Source organism: Poecilia formosa, unplaced genomic scaffold (assembly GCF_000485575.1).
Source record: "Poecilia formosa unplaced genomic scaffold, Poecilia_formosa-5.1.2 Scaffold43, whole genome shotgun sequence".
Taxonomy (NCBI): Eukaryota; Metazoa; Chordata; class Actinopteri; order Cyprinodontiformes; family Poeciliidae; genus Poecilia; species Poecilia formosa.
Genome location: NW_006799982.1, coordinates 2198045 through 2213246, shown reverse-complemented (window position 1 = coordinate 2213246; position 15202 = coordinate 2198045). Strand labels below are relative to the sequence as shown.

Sequence of the window (15202 nt, the reverse complement as noted above, 5' to 3'; positions counted from 1 at the left end):
GAGGTGGAGATATGCAAGGAAACACTGCGAGGGGGAGGAGAAGCGGAGCAGATGGGAGTGTAGGGGAAGGAAGAGAATATGGAGGATAAAAACGGAGGGCAGAAGATGAAATAGCATAACATGCAGAGAGGACCGGGGAGGAATAATGATCAGAAAAATAAAAGTGGAAAGATGGATGGATTAATCAAGGCAGAAATGATGATGATGATATAAATGGGCAGGGGAGCAGGAGACAGTGAGGCACATGCATTCCAAAAGGTAAGGGTATATGAAGCTAATTTTAAAATAATGGAACAGCATTTTCCCCAATAAAATGTTATAAAAACAGTCCTCAAACATCAGGCTGGGATACAATACAAAAAGTTTAAGACTCAAATAACACTGCGTTTCTTTTTGACAACCTTTGGTATACTTACTGTGTTACTGTATAAGAAGTTTCTGTCATTCATGGAAAAGTGTTTTGGCTCAGAGGTGAGGTGGTTGTTTCCAAAGTTAAGAAAGAGAATTAGAATGCATTACAGAAAGCTGGGTTTTACTTTGTTCTAAAATTATTTCGATCTAACCATAAGGGTCCAAAATCACTTATGGTTAGATCTGTCATTATTTGAGTTTAAGCTTAATTATTTAACTTGGACAGACCACATTTATCAACAATAAAAAAATATGTCTCATTGTAAATATGCAGCACAATAGCTACAAGTCATCCATAATCGAAAGGCATTTAGATTTATAATCCAAATGTTTCCAAGCTTCCGAGCTTCTGCCTCACAGAGCATCTCTCCCCCTATCTGCTCTCCTCTCAGCTCCTTCAGACTAGTCAGCAGCAATTAGCAAACACCTATTGGAACTGCACATCTGCTGAAAGCTCAGGATATGAGCTACTTCTCAGTGCAATGTATGTAAAAACATTGTTAAAGGGTTAGTAGAGGAGCCATGTGACGACCTTCTGTAGGCAGAGTTTCAGAAACAGCAAGAGTTTTTAAAGAGACAGAGACCTAAGTTCAACACGTTAATTTGCAAAGTCAAGTTTTTTTTAAGTCATATTTGATATATAAACAACTGAAGGTAGCATACTTAACTTGATTAAAATACATAACACTGCCTCTTTAAAATTCTAGAATTGGACTTTCCAAACTTTCCAAAAGATCCTCTTTAACCCTTGTGTTTACAAATGGGGTCCAACCGACTCCACACCCATAAAACCTGTAGCATTTGCCACAGTCCTCGTACGCACAAGGGTTAATAAACAATATTTTTTTTACTCAGTGTTAAAAATTCATATAAAAAATTGGAACATCAGAATCCTAATATTTACTGGTAAGGACTTTTGGGTTAAAGTTGGCTGAAAGTTTATTTTCTGAGAAAAAACAACAGCAGAAAGTTAAAATCCATGTTTGTACCAGTGTGAGACATAACGGGCTCAGGGAATGTTGCCTCTGTTCACTTCTAGTCCCCTTTCACACCAAGTTCAAACATCCAACCAGTGATACTGAACAAACATTGAACTAGAAGAGATCTTTTTTTTTTTCCCTCAAAGTCCTTTCTCAACTTCTTCATCTTTCTGGGATTGTCTGTGGGTTTCAAGAAGCACAGAAACTTTCCTATAAAACTTCTTATTTCACAGCCATGGGAGCAACTAGGAACACAATGAAATTGTGCTGATCAGGGATATAAGTACACTGACGTCTCACTTCTGCTTCAAAGGTAAAAGCAAATGTCACTTCAAATTTGAAATGGAGATGCATACGTCTGTTGAATATGACGTTGTCGGAACTGGAGCCTATTACGTTACATCTGCCGCACAGGCCAACTCAAATTACAGATAATCTGATTGAAATACTCACCATGATGAACTTTACACTCTGTCCCAGGTAGAAACATTACGCTGAAATGTATTTGAGAAGCTGCTCTGCTCTGCTGTTAAATATTAGCCAATTCCAATTTACAAAGCACTGTTCAAACTATCAATTATTGGGACGATGGTGGTAGGAGTTTGTCTCACAATCGGTGGGTTGCTGGCTTGATCCCCACTCCTTCTGCCTCTGGTGTTGCCACCATGTGTGAGTGAATGGGTGAATGACTGAATGTAGTGTGAAGCACTCTGGCGTCCTCTGGACTTGACAAAGCTCTATGGGGGTACAGGACATTTATCATTTTAAAAAGCGGTATGGCACAACTGGAAACTTTCCAGGACAAGAAAATAATCTAAAGAAATGAGAAAACAATGTATACTTCTACTTCTACTTGCCCTCAGTTTTACATAAAATCCCAATAAAATGATTTGAAGTTTCTGCTTGTGAGGCGAAAAAGTTCAAGGGCTGTGAATGAATATTTTTTGCACAACACTGCACATTTCTAAACCTACGATCACATGTAGTCACACAGATGACGCTGCAGTTTTCTACAAATAGAAGAGAGTCACCCATAAGGGGGGGTGAAACTAATGGTTTACAAAACTGCCTCTGATACACTCAATTATGTCAGCGAGAGACGCATTGATGTTGATTCTACTGCCACAGCCGTTATTCTCCTCCCTTTGATTCGTCTGTCTTCTCCTTCATACCACCTTCCCTCTTCCCTCCGTCGCCATCTCCCTCCTCCCCTCTGTCACTGTGCTCTGAACCCAGTACTGTCAAAATGGATCCGTCAAAGCCGTGCCTTAAACCCGGAGGCAGCATTTATGTGCACATGCGATTGTATTTGTCAGAGGGGGGAGGAGAAAGTCGTCCCGTACAGTACAGTAGGAAGAACAGCCACCTCAGCAATGAGTGATGGTGCTTTGATGAAGGAGGCAGAAAAACAGGCCAGATGCAAGACTTGTGGCATACATTTGAACCCCCATATGAAGCAGGCTTCATATGTGAATATCCTCAAATCTCTAAATAAATAGGAGCTTCATCAACTATCAGTTATTCTTTTTCAAGTTCTGGACCTTTCGTTCACGTTCATGCAATCTGTTTTCAATCCCCGTTTTCGGTTCGGTGCGTTTCTTGTGCCGCGTCCTCCGTCAATGCAGTTCCTCTCTGCTGCTCAGTAAAGATGATTAGAAATGTTTACCGCTCTTCATGGGCTCCTCATCCTTTGTTTTGCATTTCAAACTAACCTTACTTGAAAGAGATCGCTCTAGTCTAGATAACGAGACTGCTTCTCCTATCCCTCTAATAGGACATCCAAATACCGGCTCAGAGAAACGCAAACTGCCAAAGATTTGCTCAGAATCAGCAAACTTCAGATCCCAGTGATTCAGTAAAGTCAGGCAAAGAAAAAGACATTCCTGCATAAGACATCAAGCACCCAACCTTTTGCTTTTGCAGTCGTGAACTGTATCGAGGTCTTGAAATATTTATTCAAATAGGCCTTTCTGGGGTGCTTACCAGGCTCTTCATGATTCAATAATACATAAGCATCAACACTGGTGTATAAATATAAAAGGGGGCACTTAAGCCTGGATTGTCTAAATGCTGAGAAAATGGCATTGAAAAAACAGATGGATAAGAGGGAGATACATTTGTTTTCAGACTGTCACCTTCACTTATGCATAAGAAAACGCACACTGGTGGACTCATAAAGAATACCCCTCACTCGCATATCACAGAAGACATTGAATGTTACAGTCCTTCTGAGACCCTTTGACGGCAGCAAAACCGAGCACTGTGATGTGAACATAACATCCCGTGACGGATGTCCACGGTGAAGCGGGAACGTTTGTCTGCAAATACATTTGTTTGATGTTGCGTTTTTAGTTCTCTGGGAACAAAGGCAGAAATCTGCACTGAGGAAGAGAATTTTCTTCAAAGTTTGCTGGGACTGAGGAGGCCCAGCAGTGCGCTAGGAAGAAATGTACCTGGAGGATCAACATATGAAAAAAAAAAAAAAAAAAAGATAAAAATTAAGAGTTATTGCTATTCCCTGCAGGGTTGATCCTTGTGTGTAGGCTTAGAGCATATATGTGGTTGCCACATAATTGGACTGAATTTCTGGAAGTGATCAATCTGAAGAAAAAACCTGTATGTACAATAAGAGAATGAATACACTGGAAAAATGTTTTAAAACCTCACTGTCATAGATTAGAGTTCAGTCCGACTAAAATTTGTCAGACTTAACACATTTCTCCTGAAGAGAATTGTGTAATACATTTTGAGATTTTGAGAATTTTTTAAATGTAGAATAGGAAAATATTAGCAAATCGACCACTACAAAAGAAGTGTTTTCACTAAATATTTGTCAAATAGTGTTGACACCTACAAAGCCAGTTTGTTGCAGTTTGTTTTTATTGTTTATATTTTTATCTTCCACAGGGATTTATTTTTTTATGGTACAAAATATATAATGTGGAAAAAGACTCTAAAAGATTTTACATGGCCCTCCATGTGAAAATTGATTTATGTAGACGTTTTATATTCACTCTACATGAGTTTTATATATTGTGTGGATTATACTTATGTTGGAATGATTTAACCTTTATTTCTATCAATGTTGACATACATATTTTTGAGATATTTTTTTAGATCTGTAGTTCGACAAGGTTGGTGCTTAGCTCAACAATGTGCTGTACTTTAATCCGAAGGCTGAAGTGCAAGATGTCTTCATGTACTTTCTAAGGGGTTGATGGTATAAAGTCTAACAATTGAAATGGCAAAATGAAATTGCAAATAAAAATGTATAATGTGTGCTAAATTGTCATTCAAGACATCTTAAAATATAGAAAAACTGATGTTAAAATGCTTGTATCACTTGAGTTATTTAGAGTTAATTTGTTGTTCTTGTTCTTAATTTGTTGTCAATATATTTTTTAAAGGAATACCATGTATATATTTCAGTTTGAAAATGTGATAAATACACAAACATTAATACAACCCACCAATCATAACTGAATTAAAATAAAATAAAAAAAGTCATTAATACTTAAACATTATTGTTAATAGGATCCATTAAAAAGTTTCATTTTCAATATACTAAATTTCCTGACAAATATTTAATGATACAGGCTTTACTTGATTAGGAGCTGCATGAAATGCATCAGTTCAAAATGATATTCAAAGCCACTTGAAATGTTAGCCCGCAGCAACGGTGTCACTGTTGATTGCAGGGCAATGTGGTTATTTGCACACACAAAGGCCACAACTGTTGCATTTCTGAGGAGCTCCGTCCTTCACTTCTTGCAAATTGATGAGACAATGAGCTCCTGCAGGATGTATGGGTGGCGATTTTGATGCAATCAATGGGGACAGCGAAGGTAAACACAGTACTGAATGTCATCTGCGGTGATTGTGCCGCCTCGGCATCGCCTCGGGTGGGAGATCCAAATAGCCAAAATCAATAATCTAATCATTTCATATTCAAATCACACAGACCTGAGGTCTGGATCTTATTGCAGTTTCATATCCCTGGTGGGCGGATGTGTTCCAATCAGCAAACCAAAGCAGGCAGGTGCACTGAAAATACAGTAATTCGGCAGAGATTGAAAGTGGGATCACAGTGATTAAACTGAATTATTTAATCTGACTTTCATAGAATTACATGAAAGACATATGTTTTCTCTTGGTTTTCAATATTTCTTTATCTTTATTGTGAATTATTGGTGTATTGAGTAGTTTTCTCATGGCATTCGATCTTGATGCAAGTGCCACAAATGAAGCAAGTATATCTGGTGGAATAAGTCTCATCTTCTAATATGAGCCCACATCTAAAGCTCAGTATTTTAAACCTAACAGCCTGTATATATGTTTGAGACTCTTAGAAAAAAATAAAGGAATCAGTTCTTGAGTTTATTTAGTGATATGACAAAGTCGACTTGTATAAATTTTTTTGGCTACTTGTGTCAAAATGTGCAGAAGTATATGTGTGTGCATATTTTTATAAGATATTGTGTATAATAACAGGGTAAACTGTTTAAAAAAGTTTCAACTTTTTCTTGTTGAAACACTTAAGAAACTAATTTATAAAAAAAAAAAAATCAGAATGTAAGCCTTTGGTAATTGGTTGCTTTGCAACACACTGCATGTTCTCACAATAAATGAAATATCTGCCATCTCTGGCCAAGACGTACAGTAAACACAAAAGTGGACTTTTTCTGCAAATGTAACATTGTGTTTTTGATTAAATTTCTGTTGAAGGCCCCTAAATATATCAACAATCTCTGTAGTGGATGATAAGGATAATTGAACTGGTAAACAGACACATGGAGGGAAAACATCTGTGAGAGCATCTGCACATTGCTGTGCTGAGCCCTTTAGAAGTCTACATTTACAATATACTCTACATGATTAGCACTATCCTGCAAGCAAAACACCATAAGTGGGAAAAGGCACCGGTTAGGAAGAAAGAACAGGACTTACTACCATGACTTGTTTTCTTCAATAAAAGCGCTTCACACAAATAAGGCGGCTAATTCTACATGGAATATGGTGTGGCCCTGAATAGCTGCTTTTTCCAACTTGTTTACAAAGAGCATCTCTGTAGGCTATTCCCAGCTGATATGTGTATGCAAGTGTACATGTCCTGGAGGTTGTACCAATGCACTCAGGTGCCAATGCACTGTATTTGTAAGTGTCAATATGTGTGTGTTTGTAAATGAATTTTAATCTGAGTATATACGTGTCACTTTGTGGTGTGTGTGTGTGTGTGTGTGTGTGTGTTTGTGCTCCCTTGCTGCTCTATGCAGATCTTAGGAGGAAAGAAAGCGTACATAAGGGATTGACTTGTATCTACGGAACAGTCAACAAGTCACAGACTAAACCAAGGCAAAATGGGAGAAATGGTAATTCCTGGAGTAATATTTGCAAGCATTTGACACATATTCATAAATTATCAATGGATAATCTCCTTTCAACCATGCTTTGACAAAACATGCCTGGGTTTGCATGAATGACACAGGGGAAGCAGCTGAAAGGAGAGAAAGACAGATTACATTCACACATTGCCATCATCACACCTGGGAGCCATGCAGTACAGTTGCACTGAGCCGCACCGCTGAGCAAAGAGCCCCGCCACTGGAAAAGTTAAAGGTTAAGTGCTTACGGGGCATGGTCCTGGTGGTACTTGTTGGGGGATTTTCGAGTTTTTCAGCAGCGAGATTTTCACAGCTGCAACACAACCAAGTCTTAAAACATGACCTTTCAGCGTGAATCCAATCTCCTCTGGGCTGATCTGTTACCAAAGGTCAATACATCCCCATTCGAGCTAAATACAGAATTGTTATCTTTTGACGCATTTGTATGCCTATTATTGTCAGCAGATGCCTATTAATGCAAAATGCAGATTTTTATTTTTTTTTTTTTTAACATATCAGTTCATCTGATGTTTTTTTTTTTTTCTTCTTGTGAAAGTATGGAAGTTTTATACATCTCATCAGGGTACAATCTTAAACTAATATTTTTATTGGGACTTTGTGTGAATACAAAGTAGCACATACCTGTGAAGAGGAAGTAAAATGATACATGGGTTTCCAATGTTTCAACAAATACAAATCTGAAAGTTTGTATTTACCCCTCTTTACTTTGGCATCTATCATTTAATCTCATCATGACAACGCATGTTGTGGGATTAAAAATAAAAATGTTGAGGAAAAAAAACTGTTGCATAAAGAAAGGCACAAATATTTCTGTTTGTAGTGTGCCATGAGCCACTGTAAGCATGTGGAAGAAGGTGTTCAGGTAAAAGATAGTCTTTTTTCCTTTTTTTTTTCAGATTTAACAGCCTAAAACTAACATTGCACATGGTGGTGGCTGCATCATTCTGCTGGGATAGTTATAGTTATATGGGATCGCATCTGCCAAAGGAAAACAGGTCAGTCATTGGGGAGACAAAAGGAGCAAAATCCAGATCACTTTGACTAATCTTAAGAATTATAACGTATTATTTTGTAACAGAATATGATCCAAATACTAATAAGGCCTAATAAATTCACAGGAAATTTGTGTCTGTATGCAAAAAATTAGTAAATAAATATTTACGCCAAATGTCAAATTTGTGAATGAAATTTAATGAAAAACTCAAATATTTCTGATCTAAAATGGCTTGAAGAGATAAAAGTAATTCTATTAATTCCATGAATATTGCACAAAGCCATCTCATTTCTTAAATAAACAAATAATGTCCCCCCCAACAGGTAGACAGACACAGAGACATGCAAACAGATCTGCATCTCTATTGCATCCTGTGTCAGATCGAGAGTTTCAGAGACATCTGCATCGTTGCCCGGCTTTGAGTTCATGTGGTTTGCACACGTCTGTTTGTGTGCATTTCTCCAAACAGCCAGGCTGCGTCTAATTGCACGGGTCCATCTGTCAACTCTCAGAAACAGGCTTCTGTCTTACAGGCACAAACAGCACAGACGAAAGTACGCCAGCACAGAAAACACGCATGCCACAAGTGGCAGCCTCAAAGCCCTCAACTTGGACCCTGGACAATCTGCAGCCTTTCTGTGGCAGCTGTGTGGATGGCATTGACTGGCAGGGTTTACAATATGGGCTCCATCTTATCAGGTCATGTTGTAAAACAATAAGCGTGCATTCAATGGTGGGGTGCACCAATAAGGAGGGTATGAATGGTAACTTCCCGTTTGTGTGCACAGGTTGTTTTATTAGAAAAATAAGTAAGTATGGGCACAAAGAGCAAGGCCTCCAAATTGAAATAATGATATTTCAATAACCTAGCCTTTTAATGCAATGATTTAATATTTATTAGTAGAGAATATTCTAGAAATTTGAAGCTATTACTGAAATTGTGGTCGTATTTACCAACATTTTTGATGCTAAAATTCCAAATACATTATTTTATACAGGTACTTGCGTTGTTTTAATAAATGTTTGTCAACCTAAAGGTAAATTGGGTGTGCACAGTGCCTTGCAAAAGTGTTCATACACCTTTAGTCAAGTTACAACTTCATCAACTATATGCATACAACCAGAGCTGCAACAGAATGTCTTTGATTAAATTATATGCATGTTAGAGAACGGCTTAGTAAAGTCAGAGCCTAATTTGTAAAGGATGATGGGCAAGCAGATCAGTTTTTTTTTTGTTTTTTTAAATGAATCTGGCAGTGGCATGCCACAAAGGATGCCTGAAATACTTCTAAATGCAACACTTTTTAGAACTTAGTTTTTTTTCCTTGCGCCATTTTCCATCTACTTCACAGTAATATCTGCTTATTTGCTGTAGTCTCTCATATATTACCCCAACAAAACGTGAATACAGTGTGAATACTTTTGCAAGGTACTGTATATCACAAGTGAGTGCAACATGCAATTTCAGAGCGTGCTAATTTACTTATCTATATGCATTGTGCTGCTGCGTGGACTCACTTAACGTCCGGCCAGTACAAATTGTATTTCAGTCTGAGCTCTCATTAGTAATGAGGTAAATGTAGGTTGTGTACGTGGAGCAGGAAGCACCTGTTTCTCCCAGGGACAGAAACATACCCTCCACCACCCGAACACAAAGAATGACATATCCCATTTCCCACTGTTCTTTCTTCTCGCTCATTGTTTCGCTGAATTAAAGACAAAATGCAGCTTTGATATCACAATGTTAGCTTTTAAAGCAAGCATTCAGATTCATATGAGAGCAGAGGAAGGAAGGAAGTAAGGAAGGAAGGCAGGCATGCTGGTTGAGAAATCCTGGACAAGAAGTGTATGACAAATGAAATCACAGTGCTTGCAAAAGTATTCATGCTCTGTGAACGTTTTTCAACCTAACTCTACAATTTTTTCTGATTTTTTTTTTTTCCCCAACACTTAAGTATTCCAGATCATCAAACTAATTTTGAATGATGGTTTCAGCAATTAATGGAAAAACATATGCAAATCCCTCTTTGTTAAATTGCAAATAAAAATAAGAGTAAACACTTAATTTCATTAGTCACACAAAGGCCTAATTTCTGCTGGACCCATAGAATCAATAAATCCTATAAACAGAACTTGTCCAAAAACATGCCTAAAGCTTAACAGAGTCTACAAAATATGTCCAATCTAAAAAAACAAAAAACAAATAAGAAAGAAAGTAATTTATATCTACTGATTTGGATAGTGTATGAGCACAATAAGAGTCACTCGCCAAATCATAAAACAGCAGTGAACTGTCCCAGCAATCCCTTATCTACTAAAACTGCAAAAAGTAACTTCTAAAGCACATAAAATGTTGCTTACCTCAGTTAAGGAGACAAAAAGCAACACAAAGGCATGTCTCACATTTCATTAAGAACATGTTAAGGAGTCCGAGGACATTTGGGATAATATTCTGTGGACTGATGAGACAAAAATAAAACACTTTGGAAAATATGTCTCCCAGCATTTAAGACACAGAACATCAGAGAAGACAGCGTTAGAGTCTGCTTTGCTGCTTCAAGACGTTCACAACTTGCTGTAATTGATGGAACTATAAATGCTGCTCTGTATCACAAAACAATGTAGGAGAATGTCTGACAATCAGTTTGTGACCTCGACTTCAACGGCAGTTGCGTTACGCAGCAGGACAAATATTCAGATCGGTTTGGATCTTTCTTTTTTTTTTTTTTTACCTCATACTAAACAAGAAAACAATGATTTGTACTTACTCTAGTCATGTTTAATATTAAAAGAAATTTAATGGTTTGCAAAAATTAGATGCGACAAAGGAAAAGAAAGGAAATATGAAAAGGGGCAAAATCTTTTCACAATAATGTATGCATGCCACACTTTTCAGAGTTTTCTTTACTGATAACTTAGTAAAATACACTGGAGTTTGTGTTTGGAACATGACAAAATGCCGAAAGTTAAAGGAGTAGCAATAATTTTGCAAGACTTGTTGAGGACTGCACCACATTTTCGGAATGCAGAAAAAAATTGTAATATTAAGATGCAATACGGACGAAATCTAAAGGTAAAAAAAAGAAAATGCCTAACGCTTGTCTTGAACGGCACCATCAAAATGGACATTTTGAGGCCTGTGGTGAAACACGCTTGAAAATTAAACCCACGAAATATCACCAAAAGAAAAATGCAAAACCACACAGTAGGAGAAAGTGAGCAGCCTGCTTTCACATTACTCTCAGCCAATTCAATCAATACAGAATAGGATCTTGCATGAAAACATGACCTCTGGGTTTTTACACAGCAAAGATGCAATATATTTCTCCTCTTAGTGAAAAACGGACGTCAACTGCTGCTCCCTGGCAAGTGTGTCAATATCAAACAACTGCGCCTCCCTCTATTGCCAATAAACTGATTGTGCAATTCATCAGCCAACTCTAGGAGACAGTATTCCTAATTAAACGGAAGCTCGTAAATTCGACATTTTACAGGTCTTGCTCAGCTTGTAAATACAGTATAAATAAGTTGTGGTGAGTGGCTTCATGGGCAGATGAAGGTCTGCGTTCGTGGTAAAACTCCTGCTGATGCGTTCAATGAACAGCAGGCCAATTGCAATTAGAACTCTGTTTTGCTCCCGTGCTTCCAGTGCGTCTCTCCTGCTCTTTTTTCCATCCTTTGCTGCCTTCACGGCACGCCGCGCGTTCTTCCATATTCTTTCTGAAGCCTGGTCGAATCAGATTGGATTAGCACTTTCAGAGGACACATTTGTTCGGGCCAATTAGAGCACTTCCTGGCACAGATGGAACCCTGAGGTCTCTGGGGAAAACCCCGGGTCGCATTTGGGTTCTAAAAAAGCATAACGCATACTGTAGAGTTTGCAAAAAAAAAAAAAAACAGCACCAGCTGTGTGTGTGCATTTGCTTGGCTATCCCCTCAGGCCTAAATATGGCTGTTGTAAATAAAAATGCATTCTGACCTGACCAGCGTACCTTGGTAAATATGTTTAAAATTGTTACACAACCACACTGCATGTATTTAATACCCCCCACACACATATTCTTACCTGATAGTGTATATCTTCTTTTGTTGGAGGGAAATGAAACTGCAGAGAATCACATCTCAGTGGCAGCAGGACGTCCTCAACCTGGAGAGAGGAGCGAGGGGGGGGGGGACACAGAGAGAGGAGGGAGGTGTTATTCAAGCTCACTGAACTGAAGTCCCTGTCATTTTTCACAATAGAGACAGATAGCTATAATATGTAGTGAATGTGGGGTGCCATGTGAATAATGGCCCCATCCAGATTGTGTGAATAGCCATAACCCACTCAAACACAAGAACCAGACGGTTCACAAAGCCGCTGCGGCTCGCAGGGGCGCCTGTTTGGTGTTTACGCCGCCACGCTTGTGTGTGTGTGTGTGTGTGTGTGTGTGTGTGTGTGTGTGTGTGTGTGTGTGTGTGCTTGTGCGAGCCGCCTCGTAATGACCTCTTAAGTGTTGGGATATCAAAGACTGTAATGGTCTACCTCTGTTCTCCCTGGCAGTTTACTGAGGGGAAAGCTCTCTTGTGCCATGATAGCTTGTTGATATGGTTAGCATTTCTCTGTCAAATGCCAGGGACGAGGGGAAATTGGTAGCTGTGTTTCACGGATGCAGAGACACACTTTCATATCTGAAATGGTTTCCATCCTCTTCCAATTTTGTCATGTCATTTTTCTCTATCGACTTCGGTATCTGTTCTGTTATTCTTACCAGTGTGTCTCATTCTATCTTTACAATACATGGTCTTGCAAAAGCACTGATGCTTTTTGAACGTTTTCATATTTTGTCGTGTTACAGCAACAAGCATATGCGACAGACCAATATAAAGCAATGCGGGATCATGAACTGAAAAGGAAATTATATATCGCTTTTAATCTTTTTGGCAAAACAATATCCTGAGTGTGGTGCACATTTGTATCTAAGCCCATTTGTATCTACCAGCAGTCGTGTACTTCATAAATCTGGACTTTATGTAAGAATGGTGAGACAGAAAACATGTAAAGGATAGTGCTGTAGTATGATGAGACCAAAACTGAACTTTCTGGCCTGCATTCAATATGATATGTGTGTACTGGAAGATTAACTCCAGACATCAACCACAACACTACATTTCCATGATGATGTGTGGTATGATGATCGAGCTGCAGGAGAATTCTTCTTCTCCAGGATCTATGAAGCTGGTTAGTTAATTAGAAAATGGATGGGTTCGTACTCTTGTTGTACACTCATTTCATTTGGCATTTGTTCTTTTTATGAACACTACGTATTTCATACTTTTCTGGCACTTACTTCTAAAAACTTTTGAAAACCATGCGTCATATTTTCCCTTCCGCTTCATGGTCACATTCTGCTTGTACAGCCCATCGCATAAGGTTCCAATAAAAGTTACTGAAGTTTGTGATAACATTTTTAAAAAGCATGACTACTTGTGTTCCATTGATCTGCTTTTGCCGTAATTTTCATCAATCTTTAAGGATAAACATTTTGACTAGATCTCTAGGATTAAGCTCAATGCGTCCCTTCTCAGCGTCTGCTTTGTGCACAGATTCGTGCTCATCTCCTCTGGCACGACAAATGCAGTTTGTTCGGTTCTGTGTGTGTGTTTGTGCTCAGTGAGTGTGCTGCTGTTTTTCTGGGAAAGATGATGCAGTCCAGGAAATAGCGTCTATCTGTATGCCCTTATTTTCTGGCAGTCTTTATCTGTGAGCCAAGGAAGAATGTTCCAGGCACACACACAAATAAAAAAAATAAAAAAAACAAAGCAAAAAAAAAAAGACAAATGTAAAATTCATACACACACACATCAAGATCAACAATCTGGGCTTGGACTTCTGTGGCGCTCCAGGGCAGGGCTGTGCAGTAACTGGGTCTATTAGGCAGCACAGGAGGCCAGAAGCTGTTTCTCTGTGTTAGATGCCTTCACAGATTTCTACTTATATGTGTGATCATGTGTAGGCAGGCAAATATAAAATGTAATACGTATGCTCGCTCTTCGATGCAGCAGAATCACCACGGGCAAGAGATAATTAGTAAGAAATAACTTAAGTGATGAGCACCCCCCACCTATGCTGTCCATCCACGCTTGTCTGACTTGTTTCTCTCAGAAGACAGTATGCATTATTCACATCTAGCTGGTTAACAACAGTGGCATCAGTGCGGAAGGAATGGAGGAAGAAAGGTGGAACAGAAGTGGGTTCGGATGCAGAAGAGAGAAACTGAAGGACAAGGTTTGCGTAAGCAGTGGAACGTGGAAAAGAACGAGATTTTTCATTAAGGCTCGTTTAGGTGAATAAGTAGGAGAGGGTCAAAGACGCAGCCACTGAAAAGTCCAAGCGTGCACCAGCGGCCAGCCACCATTTTCCTAAACCATTGTAAAGGATTTACTCAATAAAATGTAAGTTGCTCTTCAACTTTCGGAGGGCACAACTTTCCAGAGTATACCACAGCAACAGCTTTATGGAAAAAATTTGTTAGATTAAACCAAGACACACACCAGAAAAGCTGCCCTTGGAAATACATTCATACCGAAAGAATTCAAGCTTAACAATCAGAACTCGTACTGAAAACCATCGCAGGAAGGAGTGCTTCCTTTTCGAGAGGGACCGTGGGGATATAAAACCAGACTGCCTGTTTTTGTTACATGTAGGCTTATTGTTGCAGATTAGAAATTTTCCAGTGGAAGTAAATAGCTGGCAACACAAATAAGGGAACAAAATATTACATTACAAGAACTCATTTCCTTTTAACATAGTGTTTTTGTCTTAATGGGGTAGCTCAGTATTTTATTGCTAAAAGTGTATGGATCAGTCATATTCCTTCTGTCTTTACGTCATAAGATAGATTATTTCCAACTGTTAGACGTACCACACCCAAGACAAAGACACCCTCTGAGAACTGATGATGTGTGATGTTTAAGGTCAGAGTAACCATCAGAGAAGCAAGGCACTATGAAAGTTAATAAATTAGGATTCACTTAAGATGTTTTTATTTGAAATTTATTTTGACTAAAAAACCTGGTTCACACAAAAGACTCATTGGGAGAGGGCCACCAATAACCTGTCTTTCTGATGTAAATAATCACTGTCCTCTCTCTAACCAACCACCCAATGCAAAGTGACAATGGTGGGAAAGTTCACGAAACACTGGTCATATAAACAGTTGGCAACTGGAGCCGTTTCACAATAGTAGAAATTCGCTTTGGGCTCAACCATACGGCTATAGCCTCGGTCTTTCGGTAAAAGTAGTTCAAGAATAATTTTTTCCTAGTTCAAATTAAGTTTAAAGTCTTTGCAAGGCAGGTCCAAGTCAACTTGAAAATCTTTTGCCCAATTCAGTGTCAAGTCTCGTCTCTCTAGCCAAGCAAATATATATATA

General features: G+C 38.7%; 1 protein-coding gene across 12 annotated transcripts in view; it reads right to left on the bottom strand.

Annotated features, from left to right (window-relative positions):
* The window catches only part of adgrl3.1 (adhesion G protein-coupled receptor L3.1), a 161532-nt gene that overhangs the window by 127584 nt on the left and 18746 nt on the right, over positions 1 to 15202 (bottom strand). For all 12 annotated transcript variants that reach the window (XM_016671295.1, XM_007551706.2, XM_016671296.1 and 9 more), the window contains exon 2: positions 11854 to 11934. The gene's annotated coding sequence lies outside the window, so the exon portion shown is untranslated. The remainder of the gene's footprint in view (positions 1 to 11853; positions 11935 to 15202) is intronic.